This window comes from Triturus cristatus, chromosome 10 (assembly GCF_964204655.1).
Source record: "Triturus cristatus chromosome 10, aTriCri1.1, whole genome shotgun sequence".
Lineage (NCBI taxonomy): Eukaryota > Metazoa > Chordata > Amphibia > Caudata > Salamandridae > Triturus > Triturus cristatus.
In genome coordinates, this window is record NC_140593.1 from 251960973 (window position 1) to 251983025 (window position 22053).

At 41.8% G+C, this 22053-nt stretch overlaps 1 pseudogene; it reads left to right on the forward strand.

The window, feature by feature from the left end:
* Window positions 1–21817, forward strand: part of LOC146789280 (ubiquitin-like FUBI-ribosomal protein eS30 fusion protein pseudogene) — a 37960-nt pseudogene extending 16143 nt beyond the window's left edge.
* The last annotated feature ends 236 nt before the right edge of the window (window positions 21818–22053 follow it).

The following is a 22053-nucleotide window of genomic DNA, read 5'->3' on the forward strand; positions in this document are numbered from 1 at the left end:
TCCCGGACGCAATTCAGGTACTATTCCTTTCTCCTCCCACTGCTCCCTCTTTAGCATTTCTTGTCTTGTTTTTAATCCAGGAGCCATTGAGGAGTACCTTCCACATTCACTGCTCCCTTGGTGGCATGCCTGACAGGCCTGAACCGTTCACATCTGCCAGATATTGACAGGTTGTGGAAGTAATCTAACCTCCTCCTAGACCATAAATGTGAATAAAGTCAAATGCCATTGATGTGTCCTTTTGAACTTTGGTCATTTCTGCAGTTTTTGAGAGGACGGTGCTCGGGGGCCTATGGGTGCAATATCACCCGAGTCAGTAATGTGGTGCATACATGTGTCACCATTTTTTTTAAATTTCTTTTGTTTACTTTGACAATACGTTTGACTTCTCAGTGCAGTAAAATGTATGTTCCATTGCACCAGGTATCCTGTCCCATACCCCTTTCAGAAAGGTTGGAAGTGGAACGGCAGGGGAACAGCCTGTGGCATAGATTTTAGGCATGTATCGTCATGACGACCTCAGCCACTCACAGCTTTTTTAGCCAGAAGCAATTATCATGCTGGGATATATTTATTTTTGCTTTCAGTGTTTATACATTTGTGGAACAATTAAAACCATGGTGGGGGGAGCTAAGAGCTACAAAGTTAAAACCCACCATAAGGGAGTCATTTAAGAAATAGGCACACTGCCATTTATACATATCAAAATAACAAATTAAAGGACAGTGCCAGTGACAGGCATCTGACATTGAGGGGCTAGCCCCAAACAAAAGCCTGTTTTGATCTGCTCACCACGTTCTAGGATGCCCAAAGGTACATAGTTCAATCACACTATTATGTTCTTCCATCCTTTAGAAGAGGAGCTGCAAGGGTGCATCCCTCCTTTGACAGGGACCAGCAAGACACTGATGCTTAGACATTCTTTGGGGCTATGACTGAAAGAGAGGTCTTTTGTGACAAACTAAATTATTGGCAGGCGTTCTGCGTCAGCAACTGATGGGCACGCATTACGTGGTGAGCACTTCACGGGCAAGCATTCTGCTGCACAGTGATTGACAGACAAGCATTCTGCTGCACAGTGATTGACAGACAAGCATTCTGCTGCACAGTGATTGACAGACAAGCATTCTGCTGCACAGTGTTCAATGACTATGCTCGGTTGGCACAGTTACCTCGGTGGTCATATGAATCTTTTTGTACATTCCACCATATATTACCCACGATTAATCAATTACACATTTATATTTAATGTTATTACAAATGCCGAGTGTCATCACTTCACTGTTCTCTGGGTACAGTAATGGTTGTAACTGTCCTATTCGATGCCACAGGAAATGGAATGACTGAAACACGATATCGCCTGGCACAGGTGTACATTAGCCGATAATTATCTTGGTACATTAATATGTCAAGGAAAGTCACCTTCATTTCGCACAAAGCACATTTTGGAATGCAGAAAACCGGATGTGTGGCAAAATGAGCTGGAACCCACGTTTTTTGGCAGATTTTGTGCTCACAGGTGCTCCCAGAGCAGCCGTCAGTGACGTAGACACGGACTGGAATCTGGACACATCTCTTGTTCCCCGGCCACAAGAAAATAGAGCACGATGCAGGCAAGTGACACACATGTCCTCTTTGCCTGCTTTCCACACTTTGCCTCCACTGCTCTTCACACACACATGAGCCATGGACCGGACATTTACATTCTTCACCTATATCGAGATGTAAACAACATTTGTCAATGACAATTTGTTTTCTCAAACAAATCGAAATGTACACAATAGACTAAATCCTCATTTGAGAAATTATCCCTGGTTATTACTGGGACTGTAGTTAGGTTTCCACCTACCTTTTCCAATTCTAATTTATTTACCCACTCAGTAACATCATATTGCTGGATTCTGCTAAACAGTATAATATTGGTTCCTAATACTTCATGACCAGAAATGCGTTCTTAGATGTTGTGCTCTATAGTTTAAGACCAATGAGAATGGAAAAACACTAAAAGTAACCCTTTTTTCAGCTGAAAGAATGATTATGAGCTCTACAAAATTCAAACCCATCCCACATGGATTGATTCAGCTTAAAAGGCTTCCATTGCAAGTCCAATCCATATTCAAATTAGACTGCATCATATTTAAATCTCTGAAGCTAAACACAACTTACTATCTAAGAAACTGAAGTTAACCAGAACAAAAATACCTCTTTGTACAGCAAACAAGATCCACTTACTAACCTAAGACTATAGAAAGATCACAGCACGTTCTTCATCAGCCTTTTCTCCTGAAATATTGAACACTATAGTCTTAGAGATAAGGCAGAGTCAGCTCCTTCTCAAGTACCTCAACACTTCTTGAAACTTTTCACTAATCTTCCCTTCGCTACCAAACTAAATCCCAGACATACCAACTAAAATATATTTTTTCTAACAATCAAAAGTTGCTAATATATGTTTCAAAAGCTCAAATATGTGTTTTCATAACTATATATAAACTCATAGTACATTAAAGGCATGTGTCCCTTACTTTTCTCAAATTCTGTATCTTATTCTTGCATCCTTTGAGATAATGGTCTGGCTATAGAATCAAATAGTAAATAAATCATGTTAGATGAACTAAAGAATGTGATCACATAACCTACACCTCATTTCTTTTGGGGTACCCAAATCCCATGCTTGCTAAAAAAGCATAAGCTTTGATCAGTGACTTTGTCGGTTTTGAGATCTTGCATATGTAAGCAAGCTCATTGCTTGCCATTCCTGGGCTCCATTTCCACTCTCATTTATTGCCTTTTAATTGTGCAGTGTGAGCCAACTTCACTTCCTCTTCTTTCTGCTGTTGCATGGACCAAGTACTGATTGCTTCATCTAGATTACCATCCTTCAGTTGCTGGCACTGTGAGGGAAGTACTATTTTTTTATTCACTTTCATACTTGTTCCCCAGCTGTCGTTATTGCTTTTTCCCCCGCCACATCGTTCGTGTTACATCTTTCCCTCCTACCCCATCAGTGTTGCTTCTTCTTCTCCCACCCAGATCGTGTTGCTTCTTCAAATCCCAACTCGTCTGTGTTGCTTCATCAAATCCCACCCGTCCATGTTGCTTCTTCCCCTCCCATCCCCATTCTGTGTTGCTTCTTCCACTCCAACCTCGTCCGAGCTGCTAATTACCCATATCTGTGTTGCTTATTCCCTGCCCACCCATCTGTGTTCCTTAGTACCATCCCATCCCCATCCATTCCCTTCTCATCCCCTGATTGTCTATCTTGCTTAATACCGTTCCCCTGCACCGGCAAAAGGAAAACAAAAGTGTGATGCAGCATCCAGGGTTCGCCACTTCATAATGCTCTATTTGATCATATCCTGCCACTTCATTCATCCAGCCTTCCATGTGCACATTTAACAGTTCTTTCATCTAAACACATTAAAATCTGCACAACTACACATAAAATCACCTATCAATGCACTTCCATTAAAAAAATGACATATTGGCCTTTTGTAGGTCGCAGTCAGATCAGCTCTCTGGTTTGCTAAAGACATCTTGCGTACTTTCAGAAAGTTGGCCTAAGAATGCTTTCCACCCATTAAATACTATTGGCTTTCTGGTTTGTATCCCACATTTTTTGAATTTCTATTTGCTGCTATATTTGCTTTAGCCTATCCAGGTTTAGTTTTTCTCTCCCATTGCCTAAATCGTATTTACTGTATTCCTCCACAAACTCATTTTCTGTAAACAGGCCTGTAAATCTTGTTCTTATCTCGTCACATTTTCTGTGCATTCAAAGGCCAAGGTCAAATGTCAGGTGCTTTCTTCAGAGGGCATGTGTTTACTTTTCTTTCTCTAACTTTAAAGTGAGCGGATATATGTGACAATCTTGCTGGACTGGGGGCACGAAAGAGTTTTTTCAAACACAACAGCATTTAAATAAACTCTATAAGTAATTCAGAATATATCAGAATTAGGAACACAAATGAAGCACATTCTTTGTTATTTCAGAAATGTGTGGGAATCAAATACTTTAATATGATCAAAACAAATAATTACACTAGGTGGTGCAATTTCCGCACCTTTTCATCTGTGCGCTGTATAGTTGTATTTGTAAAACTGAATGTCTGTACAAATGTAATGGTTGTTTCACTTGAAAATTTGTTCTCTGGAATGGCAGTATGTAAATACTCCACTCTATGCCACTGCATTCTACTCTGCACCGCTCCACTTTACACCACTACACACTACTGCTCTCTGCACCAGTCCACTATATGACACAGCACTCTATGCCTCTGCACTTTTTGCCTCTCTACTCTACCATCTCAGCTCTATGCCACTTTACTCAGCATTACTATATGCCACTCTACTCTGGGCCAGTGCACTCTAGAATGCACCACTCTAATCTACACCCCTGTGTTCTACGACACTGCACTGTATGTCCCTGAATTCAATGCCACTGCACTCTATGCCAGTATACTCTGTAATTTTCCATGACAATGCACTCTACACCAGTCCACTCTACTCTATGCCACTCCAATGTATGCCACTCTACGCTACTCCACGTTATACCACTCGAATGCACGGCATTCTGTTCCACACCAGTCTACAACACTCTACTCCACTATTTGCCATTCCACTCTACTGCACTCCATGCCATTCTCATCTACGCCATTAACATTTAGCCATGCTGAACAGCAGCTACACTGGTGTACAACATGACTAAAACACATTGGCAAAGCCGATAGCTCTTGCATTGGCAAGATCTATTGGCTTTGCCAAATATGTTTCATAATTTTTAAACTTAGTAACACAGTCCACACCATACCACATAATTCTAATCAGCATAATTTCACTCAATGCCATACACTTACTCACCACACAATTCAACTCTCCACATTTCCATTGTTCACCTCATAATTCAACAGCAAACCACATAATTCAACTCAACAACACATTTACATAACACACCACATACATCCAATCCACACCACACCATAATACTCCACATCATGCCACAAAATTCAACAGCACATCACAAAATTAAACTCTACTACATATCACTCCACAACACAAAATACTATTCCAGATAAATACATTCCATGACGTACAATCCCACTCCAAAAAACAAAGAGGGGAGTGAAGAGGTACAATAAGTCGTGGACTCCTCCGCAAGTTATGAAAAAACAACTAGAGTCCACTCTCAAATCCAAAAAACCGTGCTACCCTTACTAGAAAATGACTAAACCCAAAAGAAATACTTGGTTTCTTGCATGGGAAAATAACATGTGTTTTTAAAATAACCCTCATCCACCAAAAGGACCCTTCGTGGCATGCTTCATCATCAGGTTCTTCCCGCCCCGCTGCCGGACCGGGCGTGCTATGACCTACGGAGACGTGGGAGCACTTACAAGTGAAGTGAACTATATGTGTTTGATGTAAGAGTGGAAGGGTCAGTAAATAAGTGAGTTAAAAAATACCTGACAGTGTGGAAAACTAAGCTTTAATACTCGGTATAGCTGGTATTAATAAAAGTAGGGAAAAAGGAAGAAAACGTGCTATAATGGGCAGTTTCCTTACGGGTCTACATGTTTCGAAGCCTACAACTAAGCTTCTCTTCAGAACCAAGTATAATGATCCCTTGAGCCACTCTTAAATGTTCCCTAGTGAGATAAGCCTGATTAATCTCAATGGCTAATATGCATCTAGGTCAACATGCATTCATCAAAATACCTACTTGGTATTCTTCTTAAAAACGATATTTAGGTCACCTAATTAGGCCCCATGAGCTTCAACATGGGAGGGGAGGAGCGCTTGTAGTCAAACATTCGCCAAAGCTGTTCGCTCACCCAAAGGAACACTGCCTGCCCGTGGCTCCGATGAACGGGCAGTCAAGCACCCTCCTGAGCTTTGCATGCGGCCCCCTATTGAAAAAGGGCAAGCATTTATTTACTAGTTAATCGTCGTGAAAGAAAACAAGTAACAAGGGTGTTGTGCGCACTTACGTTTCGGGCTTCCTTCATTTGTAAAGACATTTTGCAAAAAAAACATGTTCAATATGAAAAAGTCTCTGCCAAACTTCCAAAAATGTATTTCATTCACATGCAGAAATGATTCATCTTAGTAGTACTAGTATATCAGACTAAATTATTGCAAGTTGTTTTTATAAGTAAAACTTTTCAAACATGATTTTAGGAACATTCATGCTTCCACCAACACTTGCAATGCCAATACCAATAGTGAACTTTATGCCTCATGAAGAAAAGACAACTGTTTTCTGCAGCTGAAGAACAAGATACCTTTTGAGATTGCTATGTCTAAAATATCTTTTTTTAAAAGGGCACGAGCAGGAGAAAGTACGTTGCATTCGTCTTTCCTGAAAATGCTCTCACTTTGAAGTCATCTTAAAGCAAAAAAAACTAGGTTCCCTTGAAGACACAGCTTGACACTTGGAATGCCCAGCAAATGTGATGAGATAAGAACAAGATTTACAGGTCTATTTTTTTATAGAATACGAGTTTGTGGAAGAATACTGTAACATGGCTTTGGGAGGTACAAATTCAAGCTGAGAAGCCTATAGCAAACAAAGCCTGCAAATGACAAGCCAGAAAATGTGATTTACAAACCACAAAGTTAATGGCAAGCAACAGTCAAAATGCATTCGCAGTTCATCTTTTAGAAACTCTCCAAGATGTATTTTGCATACCAGACAGCTGCGCTGTCTGGTTAGGCTGCGACCTAAAAAGAGACCTATTTATTCACTGTTTTCCTTCCTCTATTGATAACTGACAGTATTTCCACCCCCTCCAAACTTTCCTCAGCAAAGGAGTCCAGAAAACATCTAATCATCCCTATTTATCCTTTATTATTTTAAAATCTATCTTCATCACCTACAGCAGCTCCTGACCAGTTGCTTGCTTTAAGCCATTTTCAGTCACCTGGATCAATATCAAATCTTGTCTTGGTCTCCTCTCACAGAATTCTAACAATCATATAAGAGCTGCCCCCATTGCTTGCCCCCTAGTCCATTCCAAAACCACAAAATAATATCATCTTGTAACCCCCAAATGCTGTCTCTTTGATTGTTTCCCTGCAGGCTTCCCTGCTCACTTTACTATTCAGTGGCCCCAGATCCTAATTTATTTTTATCTCGTTCCTCAAGGAACCTGCCATGAAAAAAGAAGCAACCTTTTAAGACCAAATTGTCCCCTACTGGGTTGGAATCCATGCATAACCCAACATTTGCTTCAATCTCCTCCAGTTTATCACTGTTGACCTACTTTCCTCTCAACATTTAGGCTCTGCCGAGCCTTTGCGATATGTTATATTTTTTTTCTTCTTTTTCTTTTTCATTTTTCACGCTGGTTTTTCGAACTTTCACTGCCAATTATATGGATGACCAATACATGCACTTGGTTCTGTCTCTGTCGAACTTGAACTCTGCGTTCCTAATTTGTATCCCTATTTGTTTGTGGTCCGATCAAGGGAGGGTGTAGTGGAGGCGGAACTACAGGTCCACACATTGCTATGTTAGCATAAGCGTCTTAGAAGTTAAAACGCCATCTTGCCACTTTTGCTGCTTTTGCACACAACACTGTAGATAGATGTTATTATATGAAAACTGCTTGCTTGCTTTTTCTTCACATGAGAACGGACTGTTGTTCACGACCTTGGTCTGAACATCGTGTGCAGCAACAGTCAGGGCCAACAAACAATGTATGCTTTTGAATTCATGTGATCGGCCCACGCTCTAGCCATAACACGCACACAGCTGCAAATATCTGAAACTCGAGCGTCTTTAATATTGCAGTTTGCATGCATGAGATACACACTTTGAAGAAGACCTTTTCAAGACACAGAGCACAGCTCATCCTGTGATGTGATTCACCTAAGCTGATATTTACGGTATGGGGTTCCCCATTCAAACATAGAGACCTTCTATTAGTTTAATAATACTTGCTTACTAGTGAAGGGAGGGTGGTTGTATTCCACTATCATTTGTAACATGATTTCTCCCTTCATTTTGTATGATATTGTAACAATGCTGATGGTTTTATTCTTAATCATTTGTCTGCTTATGTTAGCCAAAATACTGCACTTTAGGACACGTAGTTTATAAAATAAACATTTTAAACTTTACTGTGTCTCTGATTACTCTTGTGGACTGATATGAGAATAATAACGAACAGGTATTTCTGACTCTCACCATTCCTGAGAGTACTCCAAGTCGCTTGTTCTGGGTTGTCTAATCATTGGTAGCTTTGAGATGATACGGAGAACGAATGAGACACTGATGCTAGTCGGACAGGGGTTCTGGGTACTGAGGTGAGTTTTTGGTACACCGCAATTCACTGAGGTCCTGGTTTCCTGTGCATAGTTCTGTGCATGAGCAGAATCCTTGCAACATTCCTAACTGGAATTCCTCAATTGAGACCCCTATTTTAAAGTCCTGCATACCCAAACAGACTAGTGACCAACCTCCCAACTGTTAGAAGATCCCCCCAACTCAGACCTGTCCAACTTTCTACCCCTATTCTCACGCTGTAATGCCATCCCCTTCTGCACCACTCTCACTGCTGTAAACATCCTGTAAGCCCTGTCCCCAGATAACCTGTATCTCACTGAAGTTTCCATGCCCCTATGCTTAGTTTTACATCTGCATAAGTGTATAAACAGGCCATTGTCTCGCAAGTTGAAGTTTTCTACCAGCAGACCTCATAGTTCTTGGCTCCCCATATCACAATGTAGAAAACACTAAAAAATAACATGGTATATATCGCTGTGTTCCGTCTTAAAAATCCCAAGCAGAAACACTCACAGATCTCACCTGCCCCAAAGTTATTTTCTAAACACAAACATGTTGTCTCCTATACTGTCTGGCTCCCTTCAAGCCCACCAGCCCAAGTTAAGTATCACAAATTCTCTCCAATTGGTTTATAGACCCAGATTATTTTTCCATAACATACTATTCCCGAACATCAAAATTATCTCACCCTCCCATTGTCCCTCCCACCACCTATTCTCAATATAAAACTGTTTTAATACCTCTAACTCTTAACTCTCAGTTTCTTGTTTCCCTATTCCTTACTACCACCTTAATAATTGCTCTACCTGGCCACACTAGCCCCAGGCTGCATTCTCTCTTGCTGTTTGCATGGTTCTTCCCATTTCTCTGTTTCTCAGCTATCCACCCACCCACATGATTATTTTGAGTACTTTTTCTTTGCCACAATAAAACCCTCCCCTGAGGTCTTCTTTCCACCCCAAACCTAATTGCATGCTCAACCAGTCTTTCAAAACTTCTATCACCTTTACCAAGAACATGTTGTTCCCCAGCTGAGAAAGTTGAACCCCATTACACTAGAAAAGCACTGGCCATTACGCTATATGCATTGGCGAACCAGGCCAATAGCAAATGCTTTTTATAAAACAGCCCTTCTTATTCACTTTATTCCTTCCTCTACTGATAAATGCTAGTTTTCTCTCCCCTTTCAAACTCTCCTCAGAAACATAAGTGTCCACAAAATATCTAACCTTTCCCATTTATCCTGTATCATTTCCATATCTCTCTTCATTGCCTATAGCAGCTCTAGACCAGTTGATTGCACTAAGCCATTGTCATCCACCTGAATCAATATCAAATCTTGACTTGGTCTCCTCTCACCCAATTTTAACAACCAGATAACAGCTGTCTCAATCGCTTGTTCCCTAGGCCATTCCATGAACTCAAAATATTATCATCACACATCCCCCAACTGCTGACGGTGTAATTTGTTTTTCTGCAAACTCCACAACTAACTCTACTATTGTGCGGCCACAGATCCTAATTTCTTTTTTTCAGTATCCTAAAGGCCACATTCCTGAAAAAGAAGCAACTTGTTAAGAACACATACTCATTTACTAGGTTGCAAGCCATACATAACCCAGCAGTCCCCTTGATCTCCACCAGCTCAATGCTTTTGGCCTACTTTCATCTCTTCCTAATTGCAATCCCTCAATAACGACACCTATTTTATAGGAGTGCATGCCCAAATCACCTGGAGACCAAGCTCCCAACTGTTAGCAGCTCCCCCAACACCTGCCTGTCAAATTTTCTACCCCGTACTCATGCTGCACCCATTCTGCACCCTTCTCACTTTTGTGTAAGCCCTGACCAGTCTCCAGATACTCTGAATGTTACTCAAGTTTCAGTGTCCCTCTGGTTCATTTGACATCTCCATAACAAAATAAACATGCTATCTTCACCTGGCTGAAGTTCTTTGTTAGCAAACCTTCATAGTTCCTGGCTCCCCATTTCACAAACACTGAAAATTCCAAAAATAACTTGGAAAATATAGCTCTGTTCAGTATTAAATTACCAGGCAGAAGCACTCACAGATCTTGCCCGCCTCAAAATCCTTTTCTGAACTTATTGTCTTCTATACTGTTCAGTTCCATTCATACCCACCATTCCAAGATAAGTCTCACAACTTCTCCCCACTTGGTTCATAGCCGCAGATGTTTTTTCCCATATTATATTATCCCAACATTTTCCCGGTAAATAATAACTGGTTATGTTATGTATATTTGTAAAGCTGGCATCAAATTGTTTTCAATTGCATTATGAAAGACAACATATCCTCTCTTCTGGTCTTCAAATTTCTCCTTCTTCTTCTTCACCCACTAAAGACAACTTTTGCTGGGCCGGCCAAGATTAACTCTTTGTAAACAGGGTAAAGGAACACTCAGCCATCCTAAAAGCTGTCACAGCCCTAGTATCCACATGCCCTTTGGCACAAGTGTTTCCTTCTGTTCTGCTTGCTGTAGCAACCCACATGATATTGACCACTATAGAACGAAACAGTGCTTCAGCCACCTCAGTGTACAAATCAGTTAAATGGTGACATTTGAACAACACATTCCACTGAAAACCTCATTAACACTTGTTAATGACTGGCCTCACTGCCTCCTTGCCTATAATACATGTCACATTTTTGATGCTTAACCCTCTCCCACACATTTTCACAGCCATCCCCACAGGAAAAATAAAACAGAAAGTCAGTAAAGTGTTGCTTTTTTTCTCTCTTGCCAGCTCTCGAGCCACCACTCTGTGCAGTGCCATTTTCTCCATGGAGTAAAAACGCCTGTACCTGACACATGAGAAAATATTTCAATAGTCTGGTTGGCTCAGTAGTCTTGATTCACATCGTCACTCCATTATAAGTGTCCAAAAATGCAGCCACACCTGCATGTCTTGTCATATTTTGTCAGTTATTTGTAGCGTGCTTAATGCGTAATTTAAAACCATTTGCTTTTGCAGGAGATCAGTCTGCTGACCCTTGGAGTCGCTTCAGTCTGGGATTCTGGGATGAAGGGAGCAGGTCCAGTCTTCTTTCTCAGACAGCAGAGCAGGCCTCAAGCAGCAGGGCAGTCCTCTGGCAGAAGGGCAGTTTTTCTTCTGCTGAGTCCACAGGATCAGGAGCGCTCTAAAAGTGGGTCTGTGGGTCCTATTTGTATACTTGGTGCCATCTTTGCAGTTGTAGAAACGTCTGGAGTTTTCACCTAATAAAAGTGTCTGTAATGCTCTGCTTCCCTGCTTGGTCCCACAATGTCTGGAGTCATAACGGCTTATGTGAAGTTTTTTGTGTGTGTGCTGAGGTAGTGTTTTTAAGCGCAAGTGTGGATGTGCACAATTTCACCCCCCCATCCTGTCAGAGTGGCCCATCCTGCCATCATCCAGTTCCTCTATTGTGTGGCTGTTTGGGAGGAATACACAAATGCCAACTGCCAATTACACCTAGTCATGTGACACACAAACAGGTTGCAGGCACCAAAAGGTTTGGACAAGAAAATGCTACCTTTCCAAAAGTGACATGTTATACCTGCAATCCTTTTTGCCTACCGCCTCCATTTTCTGACCTCGTTTTTGTGGTGTTTAGGACTTTGTGCACTTTACCACAGCTAACCAGTGCTAAAATGCTTGTGCTCTCTCCCCTAAACATAGTAATATTGGCTCATTCCCAATTGACATGTTTATTTTACTTATAAGTCCCTAGTAAAGTGCACTACATGTGACCAGGGCCTGTAAATTAAATGATACTGGTGGACCTGGAGCACTTTATGTGTCACCAACTGAAGTATCGCTCTAACCATGGCTCAGGCCTGCCATTGACAAACCTATGTGACAAGTTTACACTCCCATTTCTACCTCTTGCCAGGGTTAATCCTTCATATTTTATACATATACATCACCCCTAAAGTAGGCCTTGGACAGAGTCCTTTGTGCAATGTATTTGAAAATTACAAAAAAACGGGGTAACCCAATCTGGTCAAGGACCTGGGTAATGTATGTTACAAAAAACAGTGGTCCTGGACCTATACTTAGAATGAATTATTCAAAATATTTTGTATTTTATGATTCAGTTAACCATATCATTGAATGAATTAAACAGCAAAAAAGAGAGAGAACGACCTGGAAAAGAATTCATCATATGTTTATTCAATGATGTGTTGGATAAAAGCCATGCATGTTATCTTAATCACATGAATCAATCAAAAGAGGTTGCACCAGAGGAAGATGTGCAGTGAAAAGGAGAGGGTGCTCAAGTGTAAGGAAATCAAGAAAGGAAATACTTCAACATATTATCTGGAATTTAATATGTCAGGGCAAGGAAGAGCGGTTACAAGTCACCGTCTTAGCTAGTCTGTCCCAAATGGCATTCATATAAACTTGACTTTTGTTTATTCACAGAAATCAATTCCGATGTAGCACATTGAAAAGGGGTATTTCGGGTACAGACTAAATACAAAGGGGCGTCGACGTTTCGATCCGACTTGTGACCATAAGGGAATTTAGACAGCCTCGGTCTTGCGGATCTTCATCAGGACTTGGCCTGGGCAACCTATCAATTATAGGTGATTAGCGAAATCCACGGTTCATACATGGAGTCCAATAGAATGAATTCTATAGTCAACCTTGACAGTGAATGTCCAAAAGTAAACCACCAGAGGCTTCAGGGGACGATTACAGCCAATGTTCCAATTCAAAATTAGGCGGACAACTGGGGTTCCTTAGATTATTTAGTTAGAGCGCGCCTAGCCAGTACGCGGTCATCACCGTGGAGTCAGGCACAAATGAAGCTTCATTTGTGCCTGACTCCACGGTGATGAGTTGTCCGCCTAATTTTGAATTGGAACATTGGCTGTAATCGTCCCCTGAAGCCTCTGGTGGTTTACTTTTGGACATTCACTGTCAAGGTTGACTATAGAATTCATTCTATTGGACTCCATGTATGAACCGTGGATTTCGCTAATCACCTATAATTGATAGGTTGCCCAGGCCAAGTCCTGATGAAGATCCGCAAGACCGAGGCTGTCTAAATTCCCTTATGGTCACAAGTCGGATCGAAACGTCGACGCCCCTTTGTATTTAGTCTGTACCCGAAATACCCCTTTTCAATGTGCTACATCGGAATTGATTTCTGTGAATAAACAAAAGTCAAGTTTATATGAATGCCATTTGGGACAGACTAGCTAAGACGGTGACTTGTAACCGCTCTTCCTTGCCCTGACATATTAAATTCCAGATAATATGTTGAAGTATTTCCTTTCTTGATTTCCTTACACTTGAGCACCCTCTCCTTTTCACTGCACATCTTCCTCTGGTGCAACCTCTTTTGATTGATTCATGTGATTAATATAACATGTATGGCTTTTATCCAACACATCATTGAATAAACATATGATGAATTCTTTTCCAGGTCGTTCTCTCTCTTTTTTGCTGTTTAATTCATTCAATGATATGGTTAACTGAATCATAAAATACAAAATATTTTGATTAATTCATTCTAAGTATAGGTCCAGGACCACTGTTTTTTGTAACAATGTATTTGAAAGGCAGAACATGTCCTGGTAATGAAAAACTCTCAAATTTGTTTTTCATTTCAGCAAGGCCTAGCTCTCCCGTAGAATAACATTGGGATTACCTTATTACATTTTTAAGTGTAATTGCCAATTACCAATTCTGAAGAGATAGACTTTTCAATGTTGGTGTCTCTGCAATCACAATTTAAAATCACAATTTATGGTGAAGTTGAATTTTAAATTGCAATTCGGAAAAAATACACTTTTATACATTGACATTTTCTTACTTTAGCCATTTGGTGTCTGCTGCCTATCTCTGATACACGTCTGGGGAAGGTGACAGTTAGTCTTTGTGTATTCCTCCTAGACAGCCATACACAATGGAAGTTTAGGTGGGACTTGATGGGTCACCCTGAGAGGATGGGATGGCGGAGCTGGACACAACCTCACTTACACTTGAATAGGCTGTGTCCTGTCCCCACACAAAGGGCTATATACCATCTCTGAAGTGAGTCTGGAGTTAGAGCAGGAAGAGAGGACCTCTATCCAGTACTTAAACAACTATGTTTAAGTACTGGACCCAGACACCACCACTTCAGTACCCTTCTGGACCTGTGAAGAATCTGCCAGGAAGAATAACTGCTGTGCTGCTGAAAGACTGCTAATCTGCTGGACTGCTGCTTGCTGGAATCCTGTCTTGCTGTGCTGCCCTTTTGTTCCCCTGCCTGAGTGAGAATGACTGTACCTGCATCACTTGAGCCCACAGTGACTCCAAGGGCTCTCTGACTGGCCTCCTGATCTGAAATCAAGGGGACATAAAAGATTTCCAACTTACCTTCTTCTGCACCTGGACTCTGCAATCTCTGAGTCTGCCCGGCCAAGTAGTGCCACCCAGTCCTGGACCTCTGGAAGTGAGGCCTAAGGTGCTTGTTTCAATGAAACCCACGTATCATCTTTGGAACCTGTGCATTAGCGTCATTGCGCAGATCAGAAACGGCGCACTACCCCCTGTTGCATGACCAGAACTGGTGCATTGCCTCTGCTGCGTGGATTGAGCAACACATAGCCTTTGGATGACAGCCTCGGTGGTGACTGTGTGAATTCCGCATTGCAGCCCCTGTGCTCATCGGAGCCAGTGCATTGTCGCTGTTGTGCAGATTAGGACAGAGCATTGCTGGCATATTGGCATATAATAGAGTGCCACAGAGTAGAGAGGTGTACATTGGGGTGAAGTGGAGAAGAGTGGCATAAAGTAGAATAGTGGCATGGAATGACATAGAGTAGAGTGGAGTGCGTAAAGTGGAGTGGCGTAGAGTAGAGTGGCATAAAGTGGAGAGGAGTGGCATAGTGGTGTAGAGTAGAGTGGCGTAGAGTAGAGTGGTGTAGAGTGGAGTGGGGTAAAGTGCTGTGGAGTGGTATTGTGTGGAATGGAGTGGAGCGCAATGGAGTGGTGCGGAGTGGCATAGAATAGAGTGGTACAGAGTAGAGTGACATAGAGTAGAGTGGCAGGAGGAGAGTTTCGTAGAGTGGAGTAGAGTGTCATAGAGTGGTGTGGCATGGAGTACAGTGGCATGGACAACAGTGGAGTAAAGTGGAATGGAGTGGCATAGAGTAGAGTGACATAGAGTGTAGTGTCATGGAGTGGAATTGCATAGAATAGAGAGGCACAGAATAGGGTGGACTGGAGTAGAGTAGCCTGGAACACAGTATAGTGGCATAGAGTAGAGTGGCCTGGCATAGAACAAGTTGCATGAAGTGCAATGGCCTAGAGTGGCATTGAGCAGAGTAGCATAGAGTGGCATTGCATGTGATGAATAGTGTATAGTAGAGTGGCATAGAGTGGCATACAGTGGGGTAGGATAGAGTAGAGTGGCATAGAGTGGCATGGTATAGAGTGGAGTGGCATAGAGTAAAGTGGAGTGTGTAGAGTAGAGTGGCATAGAATAGTACAATTGTGAGTGTAAGTAAGTAATGTGTCAATAGAGACTGTAGATAGGATGAAAGGAACATGAATAAGAAGCTGTATGCCTGTATTAAAAGTAGGAAAGCACATTGAACATTCAGGAATAATGCCGAAATGCTGTTTAAAAAAATAGTGCTTTGCAAAAAGACGAGTAAAAACAAATACTACGTACTTGGTCCGTGCTCCAGGGAGGAGCCACCAGAAGTCAGGAAGGGAAGGCAACAAGTGCTAAGCAATCAAAAGATTGCATATGAGAGTGACAACAAAAACCAACTAATGGTATGCTGTGGGCGTGTTGTAATACCACTGAATTGTAAACAACACGTCTTGGAGCACAGCGTATGCGCTTTGCAGGCGAGACGTAAAAAAGAAAAGAAAACTGTTCAAATATCATCCCGATTTATTAAGACTCTGCTTCTCAAAATATTCTAGAGTTCTTCTATTTGGGATAGCATGAAACACTTCCTTTTCTGGCCCTATATTCCAGTTAGTTCATGGAAACTGTCACTCCCAAACTTACTCAAGAAAGTGTACAAAATACAATACGAAGTAAGAATCGGAAGAGCTCCTCACACACGACCCTAGACATGGCTTCACTCAAAAGGCCTATTATATACTAGATATATGTTCCTTTATGTATTTGATATCTCATAACTGCTTTTTTTTTTTTTTTTCTTCTTTCTTTCTCTCTTTTACAATTCAGTTATGTTTATTAATTGTGGTTGAAATGTTAAGAAAGGAGAGAGAAAAAGGGAAGAAAAACAGAGATGTTCTGTGATAAGTGATGTTGTTTATTTCCTATCGCCTATATTTTATCATCTAATGGTATCCGAAATTGCATTGTATATAGGCCGTACGCTGCAGTAACAATTGACATACATACAGCTGATTAATTACCACTGGGAGAAGTCACATGTGACAGAAGTGTCCTGCCCTCTGTCAGAGGTGATAGTAAATGTGGATTCCACGTATCCGCACAAAACTGCCAACACACGTCACAATCTGCGGCACAGATGTAAAGTAAGATATGGTTACCAAGTGGAAAGAACGGAACCAATGTACGCAATGACATAGTGATATTGATTTGTACGAAAATGTAATATATAACTCTGTTTCACGAGTTTGTCTCCAGAATACGTTAAAAATGCATTAAATAAAAAAAAGAATCGGAAGAGCTCCTGAAACGTGGACAGTTTAAAAAAATGAATCCCGTAATGTTTACTTCCCACCTTTCAATATTTTTGTTTGAATATTCACAATGAAATAACTTCTAAAGACAAGTCTTAACATTACATAATGTAAACAATGTAAATGCAAACGTACAATTTATCACACAGATTCCAGTCTTAAGAAGTGCATTTGTTAGACTGGAAATGTGAATGTTTCCCTCTTTTCAAACATCCTTCTTGTTCAATATTTATAGTACATTTTAGTTTTCATGCATAATGTTCTAAATCAGTAAGCACACGTTTCCACAGCTCCGCCACTCAGCTGACTCGAATCAGAATTTGGCAGCCAGTCAGGAAGATGCCTGCAAGGAGTCCTCCTCGCCGTCATTGAGAATCAAGCAGCTCCAGGTAATTTGTCTATGAATACTTCGCCAAAATTGGAGGCTTACGCACCTGGTGAGAAAAGCAGGACAGGAAACGTCTGTAAGCCTGCTATCCCTCTTCTTTTCTGAGAAACACGAAAAAAGGTTGCTAATCTCCAGAAATATCTTCATTTATTTTTAAAAGGGAGTGGTAGCACATGCAAGGGAAGACAATGCCTCTGAGGTGCACTTTCTAATATTTTACAGAGGGTGTGTCTCACAGTCTCAGAGACGCACTTTTCTACTCATTCAGGTGAGACAGCAATGATTGGACATCCTTTTGCCAGAACACAGAGATCAATGGCTATGTAGGGTAGCAATCTTTCAAACGTAAGTGGCTGAACTAATGCACCTCAGCTAATAGAACATCTGTTTAAAGATATGTTACAGGCAGTGGTGTGCTCTGATAATCAACTGACACAGTGCTGGGTAGATTTATCCACACTATGCAGCGCAACAAGGTGACCCAAAACTGCGCAAAATGTTGATAAAGTATTAACATTCCAGCACAAAGTACCCCTAAAAGTAACCAATAGCGTTTTGCGTTGCTTTCCGTTGATTTGCATTAACCCCTTCGCTGCTTCTGTCAGCCAACGGCCGTCGCGAGCACTACCTCCGTAGTGCTGTGTACATCCGTTGGCCGGCGCGGCCCCGCCCACTTGATCAAAGCGGTGTCCCATGGGTGGTACAATTACGTTCACCACTCTAACACCAATAGTTTATGACGCAAACCCCTGTCTCCTAACGTTGGTAGACAGGGTTCTCGGCTAATAATTAATGCCTTCTTGAGGCAAGAGCTAACCAGGAAAAATGTTTTATTTTCCTATCTTATCTCACATTGCATGTGTGCTGCACTGTTCAGCAAAAAGTCAGGCCCAGATTTACCAAGGGCTTGTGTTGCCCTTGTGTCACGCAAGGCAACACACAGCTACACAAGCCCTATAGTCAGATTTATTAAGCAACTCAAAGCCACCTTGCATGTCTCTGCATAGCATAGTAATTCTAGAGTAACACAAAGAAGTGCAAGTTGGTATTCTGCATTGGGAAGGCATTCCATGGGTGGAGTGGTGGCCTTCCTTTACTTCCACCCATAGATTTTGGGGAAATTCCACTTTTACTAAGAATTTCAAACCTGGGAATGCGTCAAAATGCTACGCCATCCCAACAGAGGAGTAACGAGGAGAAATATGTGTATTTCTCTTTGTTATTTCCTCTTTCTATGAGTGCTGCATTTTGCAGCACACGTAGAAAGAGGAAAATACCTCTGAGGATTGGTTTTGTGAAAGGAGGTTTTCCGTCCTGCACAAACCAATGCTGCCTGTAATGAAGGTACCACTGCACCATGACGCAAGAATGCCTGTGTTGGCGCTAGACATCGCTCAGTGAGCCAAAGCATAGAAAGAGCAGGAATGCACCATTTCTTACTAAACATGATGCATTCCTGCTTTCCCCATTGATGCAGCGCAGCTCAGAAAGCTGTCTTGCAGGTTTGCATTTCACCAAGTGTTGTAAATCTGGCCCAGAATATGTGAAAAGATTCAAAGTTAGTCTAAGCATTGTATTTTATACCAAAAGGGTACCATTTCAATACAAAACCTATGCTGGACATCACACACAAACTATGATGCAAAGGTGTGTGTGTGTGGCACTGGGAGATCTGTTTATGCACTAGCGCTGATAAAAAGAGCAGTAGCACCATATATTAGTACACAAGGCTATCTAACATTCTCTTCCCTATTGCAACTCATCTCAACAACTTAGGTTGCTTTGCTGCGATGCACTATTTTTTACTAAATCTGCCTCTGCATGTCTTGCTAAAGGCCACAACTGTCTTTTTTACCCTTGGATTTGTAAATAGGGACACATTTATCAATATGTGAAACATGAAAGATTAAATTGACCTTTGGAGGATTTAAACCTGTGATCTATAGGTCCAACACGTGTCTTAGAATTTACAAAATTAGCATAAGAGACATGAAAATGAAGACCATCAAATATTTGTATTTCACCAATGCAAAATAAACCTCAGACCCCATCAAATAAAGGCATAGCTGTCATGCTTACAATTCTGATTTCTGTGCAATAAAAGCAAGCTTGCCTTGATGTTAGTCTTTCCTACAGTTTTTTGGAGAAGCACTGAAGAAGCCGTTATAAAAATTGCGCTTCAACTTTTTAGAGATGGGATTTCCAATTCAATTTCAATTAGGGCGGCCCTCGTGAGAAGTGCTGGTACTGCCTTACTTCTAAAAAGAATGCACTATCCTTGCAGAGAACTGTTAGCACAATCTATGGAGCGTGCAGCTGCTGCCCGGAGAAATGTTGGTGACATGCAACTGGAGTGCCATTCAGTGTGTAGTATCCCTGCTGAGAATTATAGGTACTGTGCCAATAAAAGTATGGCAACATTGGAAAATGTTTATCATGCTTCATTATACATTTGGCACCTCTGCTCAGGAAGTTTCGCACTGCACAACATAAGTATGTCAGCCCAGCTGAGAAGTACTGATACTGGCTCTGATTTAATGCACAGTGACTCTTCTGAGAGTTTGTGGTAATTTCCTTGAAGCATGTAGCCTTCTTGCTCAGACAGATTGTTCCTGCTGCATTGAAAGCACCAAAGTCAATTTTAGCAGTATAGGTAATGTTCCTTTTTGGGTGTAGAAGCTATGCTGAAAAGTGCTGGTACTGTTATAGCATGCCTACTTTCACACCATCTATCATGGAGGGTAATAGAGTGGATGTTTAGGTCTTGCCTGCTGACAGTGCATCGCTGTTTCTTCAAGAGGATGTTTTACTATATAGGGCTTGAAGATAGCCCATTGCTAATTTTTCAGTGGCTTCATTGTCAATTTTCTTTGATACTTCCTAATTGGCCAGAGCATGCTGGGTGTTGCTTCCTTTTCTTTTTGTGGAGAATGGACCAAGCACAGGTTATTCTTAACTGGTGTCTGCCCACTGCTCGCACTGTGATTGTGATACTATTTCTTCTTCCCCTCCCACCCCCTTTGTTCATGGTGCTTCTTTCCCCTTACACCCACCCCTTCTCCATGTTGCTTCATTCCATCCAACCTCAGTATTTGAGAGAGTTGTCCAAGAGATCCACGATTTTCAACCTTGTAATATCTTTAGTTCAAAATTCACTCCAATCAATGCCACTCCACTCAATTGTCATTGTATTTGTATAGCGCTCACTACCCCTGATGACATGTTGAACAGCTTTGTAGCATGCCACACAACTCCACTCAATGCCACTCCACTCAGTGCCACTCTACTTCTGTCCACACAATGCCACTTAACTCCAATCACTCCCCTTCCATTGCACTCCACGCAATGCCACTTAAATCCTCTCCACACAGTCCCACTCCAATCCACTCCTCTGCACACAATGTCACTCTACTCCATGCACAAAATACCACTCCACACCAAGCAATGCCACACCACAAACTGCCACTTTACTGCACACCAGACTTCATTCCACTCGACTCCTCACAATGCCACCCACTCTGCTCCACACCACACAATGCCACTCCACTCTATGTCACACAATGCCACTGCACGTCACTCAGTGCCACTCCATCCCACACCACACAGTGTCACTCCACGCCTCACAATGCTACTCCACACCACACAATGCCACTCCATGCACACAATGCGGTGCCATGCCACACAATGCCAGTCCATGCCACACAGTTCCACTCCACTTCACACAATGCCACTCCACACGACACAGTGCCACCCCACTCACCTCAAAGCCACATAATGTCACTTGACTGAAAGACATGCCACACAATGCTACTCCACACCACACAATGCCACTCTTCTCCACTCCATTCCACTCCACACTACTCCACTCAGCTTCCCTCTCCTCTCCTCTCCTCTCCTCCCCTCACATCCCTTCCACTACCCTCCACTCAACTCCACTCCACACCATGCCACTCCACTCCACTCTAACAATGTCACATAGGTGACACCTATTGGTATTGTCAATGTTTGTTGTCCTCCAGTAGATTTCCTGAGAATGTTTGAAAGGAAAGCTGATTAACCAAGCAGCTCTTTGTACGTGCACAGAATTTGCATTCCCTTGAGATTTCTGATCTCCATATTGTTCATTCAGCTAAGGCATTGAATGAACAATTAGGAGGACTCCCTGCAACTGACCATGTGGTTACATATGCTGGGGTAGATTTAGAGGATGAAACAGCCATTGTCAAATGCAGCCTTGGCCAACAGTGCTCTTTGGGCATCGAAGCTCGAATGATTGGTGGCAAAATATTTGGTTCTTTTTCAGGAGATGGAAAAATGAGAGGTCAAACACCAAAGGTGAGTGAGCAGGAGAAAAAGAAGAGGGCCAATCAAAGAGATGCATGCAGTACAACTGACGCTTTATCATCCTTGTTCCAACCTTCAGCAAGAAGAAGGAATCCAATGAAAGCTCTTAATTTCTGTGCACAGTTATTTGGAAATGATTGTTTAATAAAAACAGATAAACAAAAAAAGTGTAGCATGCCTGTAATGAACAGCTGGTACTAACCTGGTGGTTTCGTAATGGGTCCCAGTGGCAACCTATTATGCTATTGTAATTTCTGATCACTCTCACCAAAGCCAGGAGGTCCAAGAATAATATTTTCCATTTTGAGTCATACCAAAAGTCATATGCTTTCTGGGTTCACAGTGG